The following is a 22201-nucleotide window of genomic DNA, read 5'->3' on the forward strand; positions in this document are numbered from 1 at the left end:
GACGCGCCGCGAGCCCTTGGGTCCCTCCCCCTCCCAAACCTCCCCCCCGCCCCCCCCCCCGCCTCCGAGCCCGGCGACCCACGTGCAGCTCAGGCCGGGCTGGTGCCGCAACTCGGGGTCGGCGCGTCTCCCGGCTCTTCTGGACGCAGCCCCGGGACGGGGACCCGCGGGGGGCGGCCTCGGCGGGACGTCGGCGGGAGCGGGGGCGCCCCGGAGTGCGGGCGCGGGGACGCGGCGGCCGCTGGCACACAAAGGAGGCGGCGGGAAGGCGGGGCGGGGCGGGGCGGGGGCGGGGGCGGCAGGAAGGGGCGGGGGCCGCGCGCGCCGCGATAAAGCCCCCGCCGCCGGGGCCGGGCCGCTGACTCAGTGGGGCTGCCGGGCTGCTCGGGTTGCGAGGCGTGTGCAGGCGTCGCCGCCTCTTTCCTCCGCTGCCCCTCCTCGCCGCCGCCGCCGCCGCCGTTCTTCCTCCTCCGACTCCCCCGCCCCACCGACACCCGGCTCCGGCTCGGGCCGCGCCGCGCTCCGCGGCCGCCACCTGGGGATCCCGAGCGAGGGGCGGTGAGTACGGGCTGCGCTCCCCGCGGCCGATCCCGGGCGCCCGGGGCGGGAGGGGCGCAGCAGGCTCTGCCCGCCGCGCCGGGGACGGTCCCGGGGCTCGGCGCGCCGCCGGCTCCGCGCGGCGATCTTGCGCCGGGCCGGGAGGCTGCGGGGCCAGCGGGACCGGGCGCGCCGGTGTCGAGGAGGAGGAACTTTCTCAGCCTCCCCCGGCCAGGCTGCCTCGGTCAAAGCTGCGTGCGCGCCCCGCACCCGTGCCCGGCCCGCGGGGAGCCCGAATAGGACCCGGGCGGGGCACGGAGGGGCCGCGCCGGCGGGCCAGGTGTCCGCGCGGCCGGGAGTCCTGGGGCCAGCGTGTCTGCTGCTGCCGCCGGTCCAGCCTAGCGGGCGCCCGTGACCCTGAACCTGGGATACCCAGGTACTCGCGGGCGTCCCCTACCCCGTACTTTGCGTGTGCGCCGCCTGTTCGCGAAAGACAAACGGACTCCTACTTGTTACCGCTGCCTGAGCGGGCTGGGGGTAACCGGTGATTTGGGGGAGAGCCTTTAAATTGGCTTCTGGCAACCGATGTAAGCCCATGGAGCTGATCTTTGCCATTTTCATCGTCTGTAGAAATGGGAATTGCAATGCTGATCAGTGCCTACAGGTAAGGTGAAAGTACTCAGAAATTCTGGGCGGAATTAGGTGTTTAATTTGCCTACAAACTGAGTGCGGAGGGAAGACTTCTATTACATAAGACAGCACTCCACCTTCAGGTATTATGGAAGATGCTATTGAAGGTTTTAGTGTTTTAATGAGCGAAAAATAGTCTTCGTGTGTGTCTCTCTTGAGAAATCTCGAATGCTGCTGTGTCTTGCTTTGACTACTTCGCAGGGAACGCTTTTATATTTATATTATTTATATTTAGCATCAACATAAAAAGCTGTTTGAAGGTTTTGACTTCCTCTTTTGCTCCTCTGAACTGTTCAGGAACAATTTACGTGATAATTTTATGCTTCGGAGATTTTATATCGGAAAGTTGAACACAGATAACTGGGGAAAAAATGTAAGCATTGCTAATTTGTATATCTAAAGCACACTTCAAAAATTGAAGATACTTTCAATGCTGACTGCATATCTAAATCAGTAATTATGTACTGTTTGCAGTATTTCAGCAAAAAATTTTCTTCAGCTGTGCAAATGAAGGTGTTAGCCTAAATCATCGAAGGCTTCTCTCAACCCCAAGTTTTGATACTTTCTTAAAATCATGTTCAAAAATATTGTACAGTGCAGGGCAATTACTGAAGGTCATCAAGATGTCGCCTATCTCTTATTCTTTAAAAAAAATGAATCTATGCAGAAAATTTCTGCCTCCCATGAATTCACATAGTAGTGTAATTTGAAAAGGACAGAAATGATTCAATCTCCAAAGGACAGTAATTTTCAGTTCCACATGAGTGATTAAATACTAGTCAGAGATTGTTTGAGGTGGCAGAGTGGGAAATGAGTGGTGACCTAGCCAGGTCCCAGCTACACTTCTCTGTGGCTGTTCTCTGCCAGCTAGTCACTCTCCCACAGCATGGGAGACTTTGGCCCATGGGCTTTCTCTCCTCCCCTAGTCCCACAGTCCATGTAGGGGATGCTTCCGATTCCTGCTTCCTTAACCATCTCGACTCCAGTGACCCCCAACCACTCCAGCTGCTGGGTCCTCTACATCCAAATCTTGCCCTCACCCAGAGACGCTCAGCTTCTGAAATCAGCATCTCAGTGTCTCTGCACCACAGGCTCCTTCCTTCCAGGTTGCAAACTGGTACTCCCATGGCAACTCTTCTTGAACACAAGAGATCTGTTCCTTTCCCTCCTTCCAGTTTGGCAGGTGCCTTTCATTGCCCACTCTAATGAGAAAGTAGGGGTCACCAGTTTGAAGTCTCCCCACGTCCTACCCCATTTCCTTCCTACAGATTTTTCCAGATTTACCCACATCCAAGAAATCTTCTTAAGCATCTGTTGTGTCCAGGCACTTTGCTAGGCCCTGGTGTATGGTAAATGTAGCCGGTCGCTGTTCTCTTGGAACAGTCTTTCCTGTGGCAGCAAACAGACACAAAGAAACCTAACTATGCTCTAATAAAATAAGAATAAGGCAGAATAATAGAAGAGAAATCAAGTTGGGGCAGGGACTTAGAGAAGGTTAGAGAGAAGACTTTCCTGTGGCAGTGCCTCATGTCTCCCAGTGAACTCTTTTCTTTTTTAACAGTGTTTTTAAAATGCCATAACCTCCCTTGTCAATGCACCCCCAGCTCACCTACAGCCACCACCTGTCTCCCAGGCTTCTTAAATGAGTTAACACTTCCCCAGGCTTCCCTTTTTTCTTAACTCTCTGCAAGCTGGCCAGAGACTCCCCAAAGTAGGAGAAGACCCCACAACTCCTGCATGAGTGGTCCTGAGCATGTGTCCTAGACCTCTCTGCAGCATCGGATACGGATCTTTCCTCTTTTTCTGATGGATGCTTTTCTCCTTCCCTAGTTGCCACCTCCTCCTGGTTTGCCTTCTGCCACCCTGGCACCTCCACCACCTCCTGGGGTGACCCAGGGCTCTGTTCTTACCCCTCTTCAGCTTCATGCAGAATGTTTGGGATACCACATTCCCACAGCTTCCACTTTCACCAGTACGAAGTGAGTCCCAGATTGGTACCTGCAGCTAGTTACCTAAAGTCTATGCCCTTTAGGCAGAAAAACCCACAGTAAGTCGAAAACTGATTTTAGTTCTCATCACCCACTCCGTACCTGTTTCAGCCTTGACCAAAATTTATCCTTTTTTTTTTTTGCTGGTGACTCGGCTGTTTACCAAGGTGCTAAAGCAGGAACCTCCCTCCCAGGGACGCTGGGCTCCTCCAGCAACCGCCTGCCGCCCGCATCCAGTCACCGAGTCCTTCTCGTGCTGTGAAATCCCATAAACCTCTGCTCTAGTCACCATGGCCCTGCCCTGCTTTAGAGCCCAGAAGTGGCAAAATGGTGGCCAGTGTGCCAATTCCAGCTGGCAGATGTGTTGCTGGCTTGAACACAAGTATACAAAAATCGTGTGAATATTTGGAAATGTTACGATATCACTTGGATTTATAGCTCCTCTTAAAAACCAGGAGGCCTGGAACAGGAGGCCTACGTTCCCACGTGGCAGCGCTTGGCTGGCACGGAGCTTCCAGTGCCTGGCCATGCTGGAGGCTGCTTGCTTTCCGCTTCCTCTTGCACCCGTGGTCCCCATTTACAGCAGCTTCCTAGCTCCCGTGGGCTTCCAACCATAGGCTGGGGGACCGTCAACAGCCCAGGAATGCTGAGTGGCTGACTGCACCGTTTCCTGCCTGGTCTGTTGCACTAGCTTTGCACCCCTTTCAAACCATCATCCACATTGCTTCTGGGGCTACTTACCTCAGGGCCCTCAAATCCGAATCTGCTTGTGTCCCTCCTGATAAAAACTCAGTGCCTCCCTCTTGCCTTGGGGACAGACCCCGACTCTGAAGGAGTAGCTGTGTTGCGTCACAAGCTAGGTATCTCAGATAGAAAGGTGAGCTTTCTATTGACTTTTTAAGGTGATGTACCTGCATTTCTCAAAATGCTTTTGAACCTCTATAAGGAGGGTCGCTAATATGTAATTCCAGTGTTTTCTCACCCTTACTGAGATGCAGTCTCTGCTGTTTATAAACCGTTTCCACAGGCCTCACCACCTTCCCACTGCCTCATAACCACTCTGGAAGGAGACAGGGCAGGGTTGATTCCACATCCCAAGGCACGGGCTGCCCCAGAAGACCTCAGCCCTTGAAACATGGCGGAGCCCATTTCACATGGTGCCCAGAGTCATACAGTATGTCCCCAAGGTCACTCAGCTGCCTTTGGGCAGTCCTGTCCCAGAAGTCCTCAGCCCTCAGCCAGGGAACTTTCCACAGTGCCCTGCCCTGCTCTCCTCCCTAGCAACTCCCCAGACTGCCGGCCATTTGTAATGACAGAGTCCAAGCTTTCTTCAACCCTTTCCCACCTCCCTGCCTTGTACCCTCCCGCAAACTTTGTTCTCTTGCAAAACTGAACTCCCTGCAGACTCCTCACACCATGGCGGTGCCCTTACTCCCCGCCTTGGCTCCTATGGGACCTCTGCCTGGAATTCTCTTTCTCCATCTTCTGCATTCATTGTCTGGCCAACTTCCCCTTTTTCAAGACTCATGTCTAGTATCACCTGTTCCAAAAAGTCTTTCCTGAAGACCAGTGTCTCCCAGTCCCCTGTGGCACACGTGTGGTGTGTGCACACACATGTACATCCTACCAAGTGGATGCCTCTCTGACGGCAGTTACTGTGTCATAGCAACATACTCTACCCACCAGATTCTTAGTGCCGTGAAGTCGTGCCTGTGTTCTGGTTTCATTCGTACCAGCAGTGGTGCGTGACCCAAAGGCATTTAATGGCTGTTGAACTAAACCATATTCATATTTTTCATAAGTTTGCTGCACACTTTATGAAAGAGAGCTTGTCTTTGGGGCTTAAAGAGGAGCTCTCCTCCCAGACCTCTACCCCTGGTGCCGGATACTTCTGCATTTAATATATATCTTCACATTAAAAAAAAAAAAATCTTTGATCAACCATGTCTTCTAAAAGACAGAACATTACCTAGAAAAAAGCAGAAGTCTAATACAGAAGTGCTTCTGTGTCTGTGTTCACTTCAGTTACCCTCATCCGAACCCTCTTTGGCTTCATTCTGTCTTCCTTGAAGTCCACTGGCTGTACTTCGTATTTCACAGTTTATACAAGGGAGAATACCTTCTGGTTTATTTCCATTAACCTTCTCGGTGAGGGTGATACCTGCCCTCTTGCTGACCCTTGTTTTTCGTTTTGTTTTGTTTTTCAATTTTTACCAGGGCAGTTTTTTGGCTGTCTTAAGCCGGGTTTGGTGGAAAGAGCCCTGGGTTGGGAGAGGGTCTGGGCTATGCCACAAACGATTTACATAGTTGACTGTCTAGAACTTAATTTCTTTGCCTATACAATGGGTGTGTTGAAATAGTGATCTCAAAGCTGCCTTATTTAAAGAAACAATTTAACTTCTTGGCTAATTTTCCTTTCTGACCCAGCTTTCTCATAAATATCAGGCCTAGGGGAAATTTTTTCTTAAATGCATTGTTTTATGTTTATCTACATGAAATTCTTCTCTTTCATTTTCCTTCTCTTTTAAACCTAAGAAATATATATTCAGTTTGGTTCTTCAGGACTTAGAAATAGCATTGAGGCCCAACGTGAAGATTTATTTAGTTTGTATTCCCACTTGGAGGCATTTATAAAAATGTTAAATAGATTGGGTCCCATATACTTGGATCGTCTTTGCAAACCACTGTTTCCAACCATAAATGTGCCCGTCTTCTCTTTCCAAAACCATCTTTCCTCATGAGTAGATTGCACGCCTGATCTAAAAATCAATATTGGGTTTTAAAAAAATACCCTTAGGTATGAAATGGAGTGAAATGCAATAAACTACATCTTTAGGTTATTTCTTTTCTATAAGTTCACAGTTTGTCTAAGAACACTGAAAGACTAGGCCAATTTTATTTCTCTTTTGAGAAATGCTACCTTTCACCCAATGGGACAAGTCAATTTACACAGTAAATGATTCTCCCCTTATTCTGCTGTTAGATTTCTAGGTCTGGATGGAAGCCCAGCCCAGAGAAGTTGGCGTTCCTTCTGCGACTCTTTTTGTGCATGGGGATGGCCACGGAGCCTAAGCAATCCTCTATTTGTAATTCCATTCATGCATCTGGACAAACGTTTCATCTCCACTTCACCCTTGAATTCCTTCAAAGGTTGGGGTGGACACCCTAATCCAAGATCAGATGAGGAATACCCCATGCTCCTGCTTCAGTCTGACCTCAGACTTTACCCTTTGTCTCAGAAGATAATTGGAGAATTGGAATCCACTGTGCCTTTCTATTTTTATCAGTTAATTCTTGGGAGAAAGATAATGTGGAGGGGTCTTAATATAAAACAGAAAAACTCTGATGAAAAGGCAGAAAGGATTTCTTCTAGTGACTGCAAATCTTGGTGAATGTACTTTGTTTCGTTTTTGTGATGCCTTCCCGCACCTTGCAGCAGTGAGAAGTCCGGTAACCTGGGGAATTTCTAAGAACATACTAAAAACAGCATCAGTACTTTCTCCCCCTTCCCTTCCCCGCTCCATTTAGTGCCAACTAATACAGCTATAGAAAAATTAACTACTTGTTTTGGGCCTAAGTTTTTATGGACCAAATCTTGAAAGTGGGTGTGGGTATGCGGGAGAGTTTAACCCCAAATACGAAGCCCACTGGAAAATGTATGTGGTGACTGCAAATGAAAATAGATTTTTCTTTCTTTCTTTTGAGAAAATGCTATATAGATAATGGCAGTGTTCGCATCCTCTACTAAAGAGGTTTTTTCTTTTTTTAACTGGGGAATCCACTTAGGAAGAAATTATTTTTATTGAGGATTTGGTCATTGATTGGATTATATGAGCTTTAACTACCGTCTTATCTTTTGGTTATAAGGGCAGAAACCCCAATCAAAATAACTGACTCAGAAACACGGAGAGCATGGGGGGAACTACTGGCTTATGCTGCCGCGCCCGAGCCATGGCGGAGGTGCTTTGGCCTTGGAGGTGACTGGAACTAGAGACTCAGGGCCTTGGGCCTCTTTTCTCTCCCTCCATGTCTCTTGTCTCCGGACCATGACATGACTGCAGGCACCTTCAGGCTTATCTCCCTACAGCCTTAGGATCAAAGAGGAAAGATGAGCTTTCTGTCAGTTCCAGTGGGAAAAATCGTATGGAGGCGCTCTGATTGGCTCAGGTTGGGTCATGTGTCTTTCCCTGGACCAATGGCTGTGGTCAGGGGAATGGGATGCTATGACTGGCCAGATTCTGAGTCACAGGTTCAAACCTGCAGTCAGGGGAGGAGGGAGTACTGAGAGGGTGTGCTGGACAGGCAAGTTAGCTCAACTGTCATTAGTATTTGTTTGCAGTTGACAGAGGCACTGTGCTATCTCCTCCAGCCTCATGTTTGCTTGTTGGACAGATACTAATATTCCCACTCGGACAGTTGTGAAGAAGAATGTGGAGCTGCCCAGGTGTCCATGGTTATTCATACAACCTGTACGTGTCAATGCCAGAGCCTGCACCCAGGTCTGTAAATGTGTGCGCTGTGAGCTGGTACCAGATTTACGACTCGTCAATATTTATAACCTCTCGAAAGGAAATTCCTGTCAAACAACGGGCCTCCTTTCAAGAGACCAGCTTCTCACTTTGCTGTATGATCTGCTTCAGTAAGACAACCAAAACAGAGATGGAAACAGACTAATATTTGTGTGTTATGATTGAAGTAATGTTTTTATGCCTTTTGGCCCCTGGGCCCAGTTGTTCCTTAGATACTTGTTTTTTTCCTGGGACTCAGATGCTAAAATTAGTACTGACCTTTGGATTGAAAAGGTAGAGTACATATACCCAGAGTCCAGGGGAATAACTTAGGCTGAGCTGGATAAAACTCAACCGAAGAACAAGTGTGACATGATTTTTAAAAGATGTCTAATTGAACTCCACAAATGTGTGGAGACTTAGCATAAAACATGGAGGTTTAACTTTTCTTTTTATTGTTTTTTTAATTTTTTAATTTGTTATTTTTTGCGGTATGCGAGCCTCTCTCTGTTGTGGCCTCTCCCGTTGCGGAGCACAGGCTCCGGACGCGCAGGCTCAGCGGCCATGGCTCACGGGCCCAGCCGCTCCACGGCATGTGGGATCCTCCCAGACCGGGGCACGAACTCATGTCCCCTGCATCGGCAGGCGGACTCTCAACCACTGCACCACTAGGGAAGCCCCTATAGTTTTTTTTACATTTAACTTTATTTCAAAGTTTGTCACATCAAATGGTACGTGCTCTCTTCCTCCCCCTCTTCCTTAGTCTAGTGTAGTAATTAAGAGTATGGAGGATGTAGAGACCGACGGGCTTTGGCCTGAATCTAGATTATATCGGTTACTAGTTGGAGGCCAGAAGGCCATAGCCAATTGCCTAGACTTCTCCAAGCCTCAGTTTCATCATCTGTGAGTTGGGCATGAAGGTAACCACATCTTAAGTGTTGTGAGGGTGCCGTGGAGAGTATGCTTTAGGTGCTGAGCACAGGGTCTAGAATGGAGCTGACTTCCAGGGCACGAGGTGGCAGTGGGGTTCCAGGCAAACATTTAACTCCTCTGGGACTGGTGTTTTCATTGCGCCTTTGACCTGAAGAATGAGCGGCTTGCTCTCTGTGTTTGCATACCTAGTTGCCAGACCCCTTTTCTGTAAAACTCTCAGTGGGTAGCACTCCCAGGGATCAGCTGGTCATCTGTCCTTTCCACAGGCTTCCAGCTCCTCCAGTACTGGCCATGGAGCAAAGGATGGCTGATGCCAGAAGTAAACTCCCTTTTACTCCACCTTATGAGGAAATGTAAGCAGCAGTGTTACCAGAAGTTCCTTCTAGAGGCATGTTGCAGGCTAGCCCTGTCAGGCTGGGCGCTGTGTTTGTTTGTTTTGTTTTTTTGTTAGTTATGAAGAATGAATAAATTGTGCAGTAGGAAAAATAATCTATTTAGGTTTTTGCAGATGTAGCATCCAGAGTCTTCTCTTTTTGTTCTCATTTTTCCGATTGAGAAAAAGTCATTCTACTGTATCCAGTGATGTCCATATACCTAGAAATAACCATTTTAACCACACACTGAATGTATTTAAAACACATTTAATTATTCCTTCAATATACAAAAGAGTTCTATGAATGTTGGATTAACCACTGCCAACATCGTTAGATAGGAAATGTATTTTCTGCTGCCATTAGTATGATTTTTTTAGGCTTTTACTGGCAGATATCCATATGGGGCTTTATACAGCACTCAGTGTATGCCCACACGTGAATTATTGCTCAGACAATGGGATGGGAGATGCCAGGGAGATTCTATGTGATGGCTTAATTATAAAAAGAGTTTTCTTTCTAAAGGTGTGGATTTTCTTTTTGAAATTAATTTACTTGATAGACTCATATCATCTCTTGCCAAACCTGTGTTCATTTCTAGCAACTTGGAGGATCGGCCAGAGATGCCCAAGTATCCGTAGTGAACCTGTTCTTGCGCAGCAGGGTGGTAAATCATGACTGTCAAAGTGCTAATCATACTAATGTGAATGAATTCAGCAATTACTGAAAACAGAGTTGTTCCATGCCTGTGTATCACTTATTGGTGTCAAATTTCTTTGAGAACAATATATTTTTTATGTATACAATGGCAAAAACGTGCTTTTCTCTTACTCTCTACCGTGTGTTCTAGTTATGTGTGTGTCTTATCCACCCCACTAGGAAACCACCAGGACTTTGTGGTCTCTCTTACTCCTCTGGGCTCCTTTCACAGTACCTGACACAGAGGAGCCCAAAAGACGCTTGAAAGGGGAGAATGAAGCGCAAGCTCATTGGATCATCAGGGTGTCAAGGGCTGTGAGGCACATTTTATACATGATCTTGTTGAATCTAAACAGCCCTTGTAAGGTAGAAATTAGTCCTAGTATACAGGTGAGAAAACTGAGATTCAGGTGTGTGGAGTGCCCTGCTGAGATTCCCACCCATGGGGATGTTCTCTCCAGGGCTGGGTGTCTTGCAGAGGAGAGTTTTGATTCTGAAACATTTTTTTCAGGGAATGACTGAGGCCAAACAGTGGTGATGGAGCAGCAGTGCAGGGAACCACAGACCATTGCTGGATGGAGAATGACTTGGGGAGTCAGATGGACCTGGTTTAAATGACTATTCTGTGCTTAGTAGTTTTGTGTCTGCAGAATACTACCCGCCCCCAGTGTGCTCCATTTCCAAAGCTAGAGAATGGACGTGTTGAGGATGCAGCTTCCTTGCGGAGAGAGATAGTATTGTTCCTGTCTTACACACAGGGAAATAGGAAGTATCATGAATTAAGTCACTTGACAAGCCTGAGGTCATTCTGTAGATGAGGAACTCGGAGGCTCCATGAGGGTCAGGAACATGGGCAAGTGATGGACTGTGTCCAGGTCTCAATTTCCTCCCATGTGAATTGAGGGCTTTGATGCCTGGCTTGCCAGGAGCCCAAGAGCGTCAGCCATGCTGATGCGAAAGCCCTTTACACATAGGAGTTTCTGAAATGTCAGTCACTGGGTCAGGGCTGTGACTTAGGTCACTTGGCAAGGTCAGGGCTGTGGCCGACTGAGGATTCACCTCTCTGTTCCTATCACTTGTCACCTCTCCAGACGCAAGTCTAGGTACAGTTTGGCAACAGACCGCCATGACCTGTCACTCACCCCTGGTTAGCCCCCAGAGTACCCCCACTGATCTGGGGACTGTTACCACTCATTCCTTAGGGCCACTGGCTGGTTCATGTCTCCCTTTCTCTTTGTTATTCACACCCATGTTCTCAAAGAGGATTATTCCCCGAGAGAAAAAGGGTTTCCCAACGCTTACTCTTGATGAATCTGCCCCACACAGGACTTCAAAGGAGCACGAGGTGGCAGATCTGGTGTATTTGGGTGGCATGCAGTGTGAGAGCTACTTTTTGAGCGCTTACTCGGTGATAGGTGCTCTGCGAGACAAGAAGTAGCCACAAAATAGGTTGACCTTTGAGGATCTTCTCTATGTAGGTAGAAAAGGCATATCCATGAGACTTTAGCAATTGAAGATAGTCTAGAACAGCGGTACACCATAGTGGGGTGGCAGCAGGGGCATTCGGGGGAAGCACTGTCTGTAGAGGATTTAAATGTAATAGTGAAGTTACCTCAGGCTTGGTTTGCTTTTTATTATCACTGTGTGCCATGGTGATAAACTATTTCTCCCCTGGACCAGACCATCACCCTGCCCCTCACTACTGTTCTGGGTCACTTATCCACTGCTGTGTAATGAGTGCCATGGATGAGATGCTCAGGATGTCCCACTGGACTGGTCGGTGTGTGCTGAGTTGTTGGTGTGAAGGGACTCTAGGAGCGCCGTGTGTGGCCCTGGTGACCGGAGCGGCCACTGGTGCCAGCCCAAAGCCACGGCCGTGCACTGCCTCCCTAAATCCACTTGGCAGCCCTGATAGGCTGGAGGCCCGAGGTCGTTCTATGGATGAGGGACCCGGAGCCTCCGTGAGGGTCAGGAATGCAGGCAAGTGATGGACGGTGTCCAGTTCTCGATTTCCTCCCACGTGAAATGAGGGCTGTGATGCCCACTTTCTAGGAGCCTGGGAAGCTCAGCCGTGCTGATGCTAAAGCCCTTTACACATAGGAGTTTCTTAAATGTCAGTCGCTACTAATCACGTGTGTTCGTGTTCGCACGCAGGGGTGTGTGTGTGTGTGCGTGTGTGTGTGTGTGTGTAGAGGTAAGTCTGTGCACAATGTGAAGCGTTGGCTCATAGCTAATAAGCACAAATGTCCAGAGAGCCCTCGGGGGTAATGCAGTCCTTTCTTTTTCTTTCATGTTACTCTCCATGAAAACCGTTTTGATCTAAATTGTGTAGAATTGCTGTTTACTGATTTGTATCAATAATAATGAATTGGCCGGTTAGTCTCTCATGTGGTCTCTATGACTAAAGATGTGGAGATAACTTCTCCATGGGGGAGAAATCAGATCTCATAAAAAATATGACAGTTTTAGTGCACAGCTTTGGAAAGTGTGAAACATTACTTGCATGGAACTTCTACTTTCATTAAATACTCAAGACTACAAGACGCGGAGTGTCCAGAGCTGCAGTAAGGCCCGCTCTCTTCCGAGTCAGGCACGCACACTGAATTGGTGCCTGAGAGATGCCTTAATGAGTCACTGAAAAGCACTAAAATGGTGGAGTTTTGTCTGTGAAAATGAGAGTGTCCTAGTTTAAAAACCGTGTACATGAATATGAAGTGAAAAATTTATCTGAAATTGTCCCTCAGAGAAAGAGAGATTTGCTCTATATTAGGGTCCTTACAAAATCTTCCATTTTACAAAGATCCTGATATGTTTTTGGTCAGAGTTCACCAAAAGCACTGGATGGACGAGACTCATGAGAACACTGGGGAAGGCGTATTAGCCTGAAATCCCCTGTGTCAATTCTTACTGTGAATGCTTTTAGCGACTGCATGATGAAAAAGGGTTTTTTAAAAAAAGGCAGAGAAGATGGCAGAAGAATAAGTGGAGATCACCTTCCTCCCCACAAATACATCAGAAATACATCTACACGTGGAACTGCTCCTATAGAACACCTACTGAACGCTGGCAGAAGATCTCAGACCTCCCAAAAGGCAAGAAACTCCCCACGTACCTGGGTAGGGCAAAAGAAAAAAGAATAAACAGAGAAAAGAATACAGACGGGTCCTGCGCCAGTGGGAGGGAGCTGTGAAGGAGGAAAGGTTTCCACACACTAGGAAGCCCTTTCGCGGGCGGAGACTGCGGGTGGCGGAGAGGGAAAGCTTCGGAGCCGCGGAGGAGAGCACAGCCACAGGGGTGCGGAGGACAAAGCAGAGAGATTCCCGCACAGAGGATCAGGGCCGACCGGCACTCACCAGCCCGAGAGGCTTGTCTGCTCACCCGCCAGGGCGGGCAGGGCTGGGAGCTGAGGCTCGGGCTCGGGGCGGAGCACAGGGAGAGGACTGGGGTTGGCGGCGTGAACACAGCCTGAAGGGGTTAGTGCGCCACGGCTAGCCGGGAAGGAGTCTGGGAAAAGTCTGGAGGTGCCGAAGAGGCAAGAAACATTTTCTTGCCTCTTTGTTTCTTGGTGCGCGAGGAGAGGGGATTCAGACTGCCGCTTAAAGGAGCTCCAGAGACGGATGCGACCCACGACCATCAGCGCAGACCCCAGACACGGGCATGAGACGCTAAGGCTGCTGCTGCTGCCACCAAGAAGCCTGTGTGCGAGCACAGGTCACTATCCACACCCCTCTACTGGGGAGCCTGTGCAGCCCGCCACTGCCAGGGTCCCAGGATCCAGGGACAACTTCCCCGGGAGAACGCACGGTGCGCCTCAGGCTGGTGCAATGTCACGCCAGCCTCTGCCGCCGCAGGCCCGCCCCGCACTCTGTGCCCCTCCCTCCCCCCGGCCTGAGTGAACCAGAGCCCCCGAAGCAGCTGCTCCTTTAACCCCGTCCTGTCTGAGCGAAGAACAGACGCCCTCAGGCAACCTACACGCAGATGCGGGGCCAAATCCAAAGCTGAGCCCCTGGGAGCTGTGAGAACAAAGAAGAGAAAGGAAATCTCTCCCAGCAGCTTCAGAAGCAGCGGATTAAATCTCCACAATCAACTTGATGTACCTGCATCTGTGGAATACCTGAATAGACAACGAATCATCCCAAATTGAGGAGGTGGACTTTGGGAGCAACTATATATATTTTTTTCCCTTTTTCTCTTTTTGTGAGTGTGTATGTGTATGCTTCTGTGTGTGATTTTGTCTGTATAGCTTTGCTTTTACCATTTGTCCTAGGGTTCTGTCTGTCCGTTATTTTTGTTTGTTTGTTTTGTTTTGTTTTGGTATAGTTTTTAGCGCTTGTTATTGGCGGGTTTGTCTTTTGGTTTGGTTGCTCTCTTCCTTTCCTTTTTTTAAATTACTTTTTAAATTTTTAACAATTTTTTTTTACTTTAATAACTTTATTTTATTTTATTTTTTCTTTCTTTCTTTCTTTCTTTTCTCCCTTTTATTCTGAGCCGTGTGGATGACAGGGTCTTGGTGTTCTTACTGGACATCAGGCCTCTGCCTCTGAGGTGGAAGAGCCTAGTTCAGTACATTGGTCGACCACAGACCTCCCAGCTCCATGTAATATGAAATGGTGTAAATCTCCCAGAGATCTCCATCTCAACGCCAAGACCCAGCTCCACTCAACTACCAGCAAGCTACAGTGCTGGACACCCTATGCCAAACAACTAGGAAGACAGGAACACAACCCCACCCATTAGCAGAGAGGCTGCCTAAAATCATAATAAGGCCACAGACACCCGAAAACACACCACCAGACGTGGACCTGCCCACCAGAAAGACAAGATCCAGCCTCATCCACCAGAACACAGGCACTAGTCCCCTCCACCAGGAAGCCTACACAACCCACTAAACCAACCTTAGCCACTGGGGGCAGACACCTAAAACAACGGGAACTACGAATCTGCAGCCTGCAAAAAGGAGACCCCAAACACAGTAAGATAAGCCAAATGAGAAGACACAGAAGCACAGCAGATGAAGGAGCAAGGTAAAAACCCACCAGACCTAACAAATGAAGAGGAAATAGGCAGTCTACCTGAAAAAGATTTCAGAATAATGATAGTAAAGATGATCCAAAATCTTGGAAATAGAATGGAGAAAATACAAGAAACGTTAAACTAGGACCTAGGAGAACTAAAGAGCAAAGAAACAATGATGAACAACACAATAAATGAAATTAAAAATTCTCTAGAAGGACTCAATAGCAGAATAATGGAGGGAGAAGAACAGATAAGTGACCTGGAAGATAAAATAATGGAAATAACTACCGTAGAGCAGAATAAAGAAAAAAGAATGAAAAGAATTGAGGACAGTCTCAGAGACCTCTGGGACAATATTAAACGCACCAACCTTAGAATTATAGGGGTCCCAGAAGCAGAAGAGAAAAAAAAAGGGACTGAGAAAATATTAGAAGATATTATAGTTGAAAACTTCCCTAATATGGGAAAGGAAATAGTTAATCAAGTCCAGGAAGTGCAGAGAGCCCCATACAGGATAAATCCAAGGAGAAACACGCCAAGGCACATATTAATCAAACTATCAAAAATTAAATACAAAGAAAAAATATTAAAAGCAGCAAGGGAGAAATAACATACAACAGAATCCCCATTAGGTTAACAGCTGATCTTTCAGCAGAAACTCTGCAAGCCAGAAGGGAGTGGCAAGACATATTTGAAGTGATGAAAGGGAAAAACCTACAACCAAGATTACTCTACCCAGCAAGGATCTCATTCAGATTCGATAGACAAATTAAAACCTTTACAGACAAGCAAAAGCTAAGAGAATTCAGCACCACCAAACCAGTTTTACAACAAATGCTAAAGGAACTTCTCTAGGCAGAAAACACAAGAGAAGAAAAAGACCTATGATAACAAACCGAAAACAATTAAGAAAATGGTACTTTGAACATACACATCGATAATTACCTTAAATGTAAATGGATTAAATGCTGCAACCAAAAGACATAGACTAGCTGAATGGATACAAAAACAAAACCCATATGTATGCTATCTACAAGAGACCCACTGCAGACCTAGGGACACATACAGACTGAAAATGAATGGATGGAAAAAGATATTCCATGCAAATGGAAATCAAAAGAACGCTGGAGGGCTTCCCTGGTGGCGCAGTGGTTGAGAGTCCACCTGCCAATGCAGGGGACATGGGTTCGTGCCCTGGTCCAGGAAGATCCCACATGCTGTGGAGCAGCTAGGCCCATGAGCCATGGCTGCTGAGCCTGCGCATCTGGAGCCTGTGCTCCACAACGGGAGAGGCCACAAGAGTGAGAGGCCCGCGTACCTCAAAGAAAAAAAAAAAAAGAAAGCTGGAGTAGCAATACTCATATCAGACAAAATAGACTTAAAAACAAAGACTATTACAGGAACCAAAGAAGGGCACTATATAATGATAAAGGGATCAAATTCAAGAAGAAGATATAACAATTGTAAATATTTATGCACCCAACATAGGAGCACCTCAATACATATGGCAAATGCTAACAGCCATAAGAGGGGAAATCGACAGTAAAACAATCATACTAGGGGACTTTAACACCCCACTTTCACCAATGGACAGATCATCCAAAATGAAAATAAATAAGGAAACACAAGCTTTAAATGATACATTATACAAGATGGACTTAATTGATATTTATAGGACATTCCATCCAAAAACAACAGAATACACTTTCTTCTCAAGTGCTCATGGAACATTCTCCAGGATAGATCATATCTTGGGTCACAAATCAAGCCTTAGTAAATTTAAGAAAATTGAAATTGTATCAAGTATCTTTTCTGACCACAACAGTATGACACTGGATATAAATTACAGGGAAAAAAACTGTAAAAAATACAAACACATGGAGGCTAAACAGTACACTACTTAATAACCAAGAGATCACTGAAGAAATCAAAGAGGAAATCTAAAAATACCTAGAAACAAATGACAGTGAAAACACGATGACCCAAAACCTATGGAATGCAGCAAAAGCAGTTCTAAGAGGGAAGTTTATAGCAACACAACCCTACATTAAGAAACAAGAAACAGGCTTCCCTGGTGGCGCAGTGGTTGAGAGTCCGCCTGCCGTTGCAGGGGACACGGGTTTGTGCTCTGCAATGGGAGAGGCCACAACAGTGAGAGGCCTGCGTACCCCCCCCCCCAAAAAAAGAAACAAGAAACATCTCAAACAACCTAACCTTACACCCAAAGCAATTAGAGAAAGAAGAACAAAAAAACCCCAAAGTTAGCAAAATGAAAGAAATAATAAAGATCAGATCAGAAATAAATGAAAAAGGAATGAAGGAAACAATAGCAAAGATCAATAAAACTAAAAGCTGGTTTTTTGAGAAGATAAACAAAATTGATAAACCATTAGCCAGACTCATCAAGAAAAAAAGAGAGAAGACTCAAATCAGTAGAATTAGAAATGAAAAAGAAGTAACAACTGACACTGCAGAAATACGAAGGATCATGAGAGATTACTAGAAGCAACTATATGCCAATAAAATGGACAACCTTGAAGAGATGGACAAATTCTTAGAAAAGCACAACCTTCTGAGACTGAACCAGGAAGAAATAGAAAATATAAACAGACCAATCACAAGCACTGAAATGGAAACTGTGATTAAAAACCTTCCAACAAACAAAAGCCCAGGACCAGATGGCTTCACAGGAGAATTCTATCAAACATTTAGAACAGAGCTAACACCTATCCTTCTCAAACTCTTCCAAAATATAGCAGAGGACTGTAGCCTGTGCTATAGATGGGAGTGACTGTATGACTGAAATGCAGACTGCATGACTGAAACACTCCCAAACTCATTCTATGAGGCCACCATAACCCTGATACCAAAAAGAGACAAAGATGTCACAAAGAAAGAAAACTACAGGCCAATATCACTGATGAACATAGATGCAAAAATCCTCAAAAAAATACTAGCAAACAGAATCCAACAGCACATTAAAAGGATCATGCGCCATGATCAAGTGGGGTTTATCCCAGGAATGCAAGGATTCTTCAATATACGCAAATCAATCAATGTAATACACCATATTAACAAATTGAAGAGTAAAAACCATATGATCATCTCAATAGATGCAGAAAAAGCTTTTGACAAAATTCAACACCCATTTATGATAAAAAACCCTCCAGAAAGTAGGCATAGAGGGAACTTACCTCAACATAATAAAGGCCATATATGACAATTCCACAGCCAACATCGTCCTCAATGGTGAAAAACTGAAACCATTTCCACTTAGATCAGGAGCAACACAAGGTTGCCCGCTCTCACCACTGTTATTCAACATAGTTTTGGAATATTTAGCCACAGCAATCAAAGAAGAAAAAGAAATAAAAGGAATCCAAATTGGAAAAGAAGAAGTAAAGCTGTCACTGTTTGCAGATGACATGATACTATACATAGAGAATCCTAAAGATGCTACCAGAAAACTGCTAGAGCTAATCAATGAATCTCGTAAAGTTGCAGGATACAAAGTTAATGCACAGAAATCTCTTGCGTTCCTATACACTAATGATGAGAAATCTGAAATTGAAATTAGCGAAACACACCCATTTACCATTGCAACAAAAAGAATAAAATACCTAGGAATAAACCTACCTAAGGAGGTAAAAGACCTGTATGCAGAACACTATAAGACACTGATGAAAGACATTAAAAATGATACAAACAGATGGAGAGATATACTGTGTTCCTGAATTGGAGGTATCAACATTGTGAAAATGACTATATTACCTAAAGCAATCTACAGATTCAGTGCAATCCCTTTCAAACTACCACTGGCATTTTTCACAGTACTAGAACAAAAAATTTCACAATTTGTATGGAAACACAAAAGACCCCGAATATCCAAAGCAATCTTGAGAAAGAAAAACAGAGCTGGAGGAATCAGGCTCCCTGACTTCAGACCATACTACAAAGCTACAGTAATCAAGAGAGTATGGTACTGGCACAAAAAACGAAGTATAGATCAATGGAGCAGGATAGAAAGCCCAGAGATAAACCCACACACATATGGTCACCTTATTTTTGATGAAGGAGGCAAGAATATACAATGGAGAAAAGACTGCCTCTTCAATAAGTGGTGCTGGGAAAACTGGACAGCTACATGTAAAAGAATGAAATTAGGACACTCCCTAACACCATACACAAAAATAAACTCAAAATGGATTAAAGACCTAAATATAAGGCCAGACACTATAAAACTCTTAGAGGAAAACATAGGCAGCACACTCTATGACGTAAATCACAGCAAGATCCTTTTTGACCCACCTCCTAGAGAAATGGAAATAAAAACAAAAATAAACAAATGGGACCTAATGAAACTTCAAAGCTTTTGCACAGCAAAGGAAACCATAAACAAGACAAAAATACAACCCTCAGAATGGAGAAAATATTTTCAAACCAAGCAACTGACAAAGGATTAATCTCCAAAATCTACAAGCAGCTCGTGCAGCTCAATATCAAAAAAATAAACAATCCAATCCAAAAATGGGCAGAAGACCTAAATAGACATTTCTCCAAAGAAGACATACAGATTGCCAACAAACACATGAAAGGATGCTCAACATCACTAATCATTAGAGAAATGCCAATCAAAACTACAATGAGGTATCACCTCACACCGGTCAGAATGGCCATCATGAAAAAATCTACAAACAATAAATGCTGGAGAGGGTGTGGAGAAAAGGGAACCCTCTTGCACTGTTGGTGGGAATGTCAATTGATACAGCCACTATGGAGCACAGTATGGAGGTTCCTTAGAAAAGTAAAAATAGGGCTTCCCTGGTGGCACAGTGTTTGAGAATCTGCCTGCTAATGCAGGGGACATGGGTTCAAGCCCTGGTCTGGGAGGATCCCACATGCTGTGGAGCAACTAAGCCTGTGAGCCACAACTACTGAGCCTGCGCGTCTGGAGCCTGTGCTCCGCAACAAGAGAGGCTGCGATAGTGAGAGGCCCGTGCACCGCGATGAAGAGTGGCCCCCGCTTGCCATAACTAGAGAAAGCCCTCGCACAGAAACAAAGACCCAACACAGCAAAAGTAAATTAATTAATTACTAAACTGCTACCCCCAACATCTTCTTTAAAAAAAAAAAAAAAAAAATCTAAAAATAGAGCTAACATATGACCCAGCCTCCCACTCCTGGGCATGTACCCTGAGAAAACCATAATTCAAAAATAGTCATGTACCACAATGTTCATTGCAGCACTATTCACAATAGCCAGGATGTGGAAGCAACCTAAGTGTCCATCAATAGATGAATGGATAAAGAAGATGTGGCACATATGTACAATGGGATATTACTCAGCCATGAAAAGAAACAAAATTGAGTTATTTGTAGTGAGGTGGATGGACCTAGAGTCTGTCATACAGAGTGAAGTTAAGTCAGAAAGAGAAAAACAAACACCATATGCTAACACATATATATGAATCTAAAAATAAAAGGTTCTGAAGAACCTAGGGGCAGGACAGGAATAAAGATGCAGATGTAGAGAATGGGCTTGAGAACACAGGGAGGGGGAAGGGTAAGCTGGGACAAAGTGAGAGAGTGGCATGGACATATATACACTACCAAACGTAAGGTAGATAGCTAGTGGGAAGCAGCCGCATAGCACAGGGAGATTAGCTCTGTACTTTGTGACCACCTCGAGGGGTGGAATAGGGAGGGTGGGAGGTAGGGAGACGCAAGAGGAAAGAGATATGGGGATGTGTGTATATGTATAGCTGATTCACTTTGTTATAAAGCAGAAACTGACACACTATTTTAAAGCAATTATACTCCAATAAAGATGTTAAAAAAAAAAAAGGCAGAGAAATCGAATACAGACTTAGTCATTACTGCAGAGGTCATGACTCCACAGTCGCCAAATGTTGAATGTTGTATTAGTTAAGGTCATGCTAGTTGCCGTAACAAATAAACCCAAACATGTACCGTGGTTCAGACATGATGGAAGGTTATTCTCCATTTGCATAAAGCCCCAAATGGGTGTGTCACTTTCCTGGTGCGGACCTGGTGATTCAGTGACCCAGCCTCCTTCCATCGTGTGGCTCCACTTCATTTCACATGTGGGTTCCCAGGGCATGATGCTTGTCAGCAAGAAGCTGGTGGAAGCAGAAAGGTCATGGCAGAATGCGCATGGCAGGTCTTGATGGGCCAGGCCTGAGGGCAGCATACATCACTTCCACTCCCATTTCGCTGACGGCATTTCAGTCATACAGTCATATAGCACAGGCTACAGTCCTATCTTTAGAAGAAGAGGAAATGGGTTTGCTGAGTAGGTAGCTATTCTGTCAGATGAAATTTTATCAAAACCACAAAGGGTCATTTTAAAATGGAACACAGTAATGTGCTGTGGGGATCACAGATATATTTTTTACCTATGAGGGCCACTGCGCTGATGCTCTGTGAAGGGCTTCTTATGGCTTAGGATAGATTTTTCCATGGCAGTGTCACACATAGATTTGGAAAGCGCAGTATCACAGGCAACTTGGAAGAAAAGTGGATAATGTGCTCGGGGAAATCGTTAGACAACACAAAAAGCGATGACAGGCATGTAGAAGATGTCTGGGGAAAATGCTGAACTAAATTGCTTCACAGAAGGTGGCAATGGAAAGAAAGGTTCTATTTCTAGAGTCACATAATATACGTGCTCTCACGTGTTAGTCATAAAGTTTACTTAGTCCTGTGGACCAAAACTTGGGTGGGCTGGGGAGGAGGTGTCAGGATCTTCTTGTTGGGGAAGAGGGCTGTCGTTTTTGGGAGATACCATATATTCAAGCACATATTAGAACGTAAAAAATAAAGTCTTTCATGATGGAAGAAGGGGCACCTCTTGCAGCTTGGGAGAGGGTCGTCAGGTGTGCTCAGAGCACCATTCTGCAACCGGGAGCAGAAGGCGAGGCGAAGCTGGGGGACGGGATCAACGCCAATCCTGAGCTCTGACGGGGCGTGGTGGGGGGGGGAGATAGGTGAAAGAAGACCCGGAAGGATAGGACAAAGGGGGAGGCAGTTGACAGCGTGACGGGCGCATCTCTGCCCTCTCTCTGGAAGAAGCCTCTGGCAACATCCGTCGCGCCGAGGTGGGCATATCCACGTGGTCCTCGCCTCTTTCTTGCTGTGTGACGTGAGGCAGATGCCTCAACCTCTCTGCATTTCTGTTACCTCAACCGTATCCCGAACGGCTCACGTGAGATTTAGTAAGACGCTGTGCTCACAGGGCTGTACACACAGGAAGAGTGGCCCCCGCTTGCCATAACTAGAGGAAGCCCTCACACAGAAACAAAGACCCAACACAGCAAAAGTAAATTAATTAATTAATAAACTGTTTATTAATTAATAAACATGGGAAGAGTTTTAGAAACAGCCTCCCGTCTCCTGTGCAGAGGCTTGCCGGCTCCACTGTTGGTGAGCATTGTCTCCA

The 22201-nt window shown here is 46.0% G+C and overlaps 1 protein-coding gene across 1 annotated transcript in view; it reads left to right on the forward strand.

Moving 5' to 3' along the window:
* The first annotated feature begins 367 nt into the window (after positions 1-367).
* SERPINE2 (serpin family E member 2) overlaps positions 368-22201 on the forward strand; it is a 72846-nt gene continuing 51012 nt past the window's right edge. Inside the window, exon 1 of the mRNA XM_067740404.1 lies at positions 368-558. The gene's annotated coding sequence lies outside the window, so the exon portion shown is untranslated. The remainder of the gene's footprint in view (positions 559-22201) is intronic.

Source organism: Pseudorca crassidens, chromosome 6, assembly GCF_039906515.1.
Source record: "Pseudorca crassidens isolate mPseCra1 chromosome 6, mPseCra1.hap1, whole genome shotgun sequence".
Classification (NCBI taxonomy): Eukaryota; Metazoa; Chordata; class Mammalia; order Artiodactyla; family Delphinidae; genus Pseudorca; species Pseudorca crassidens.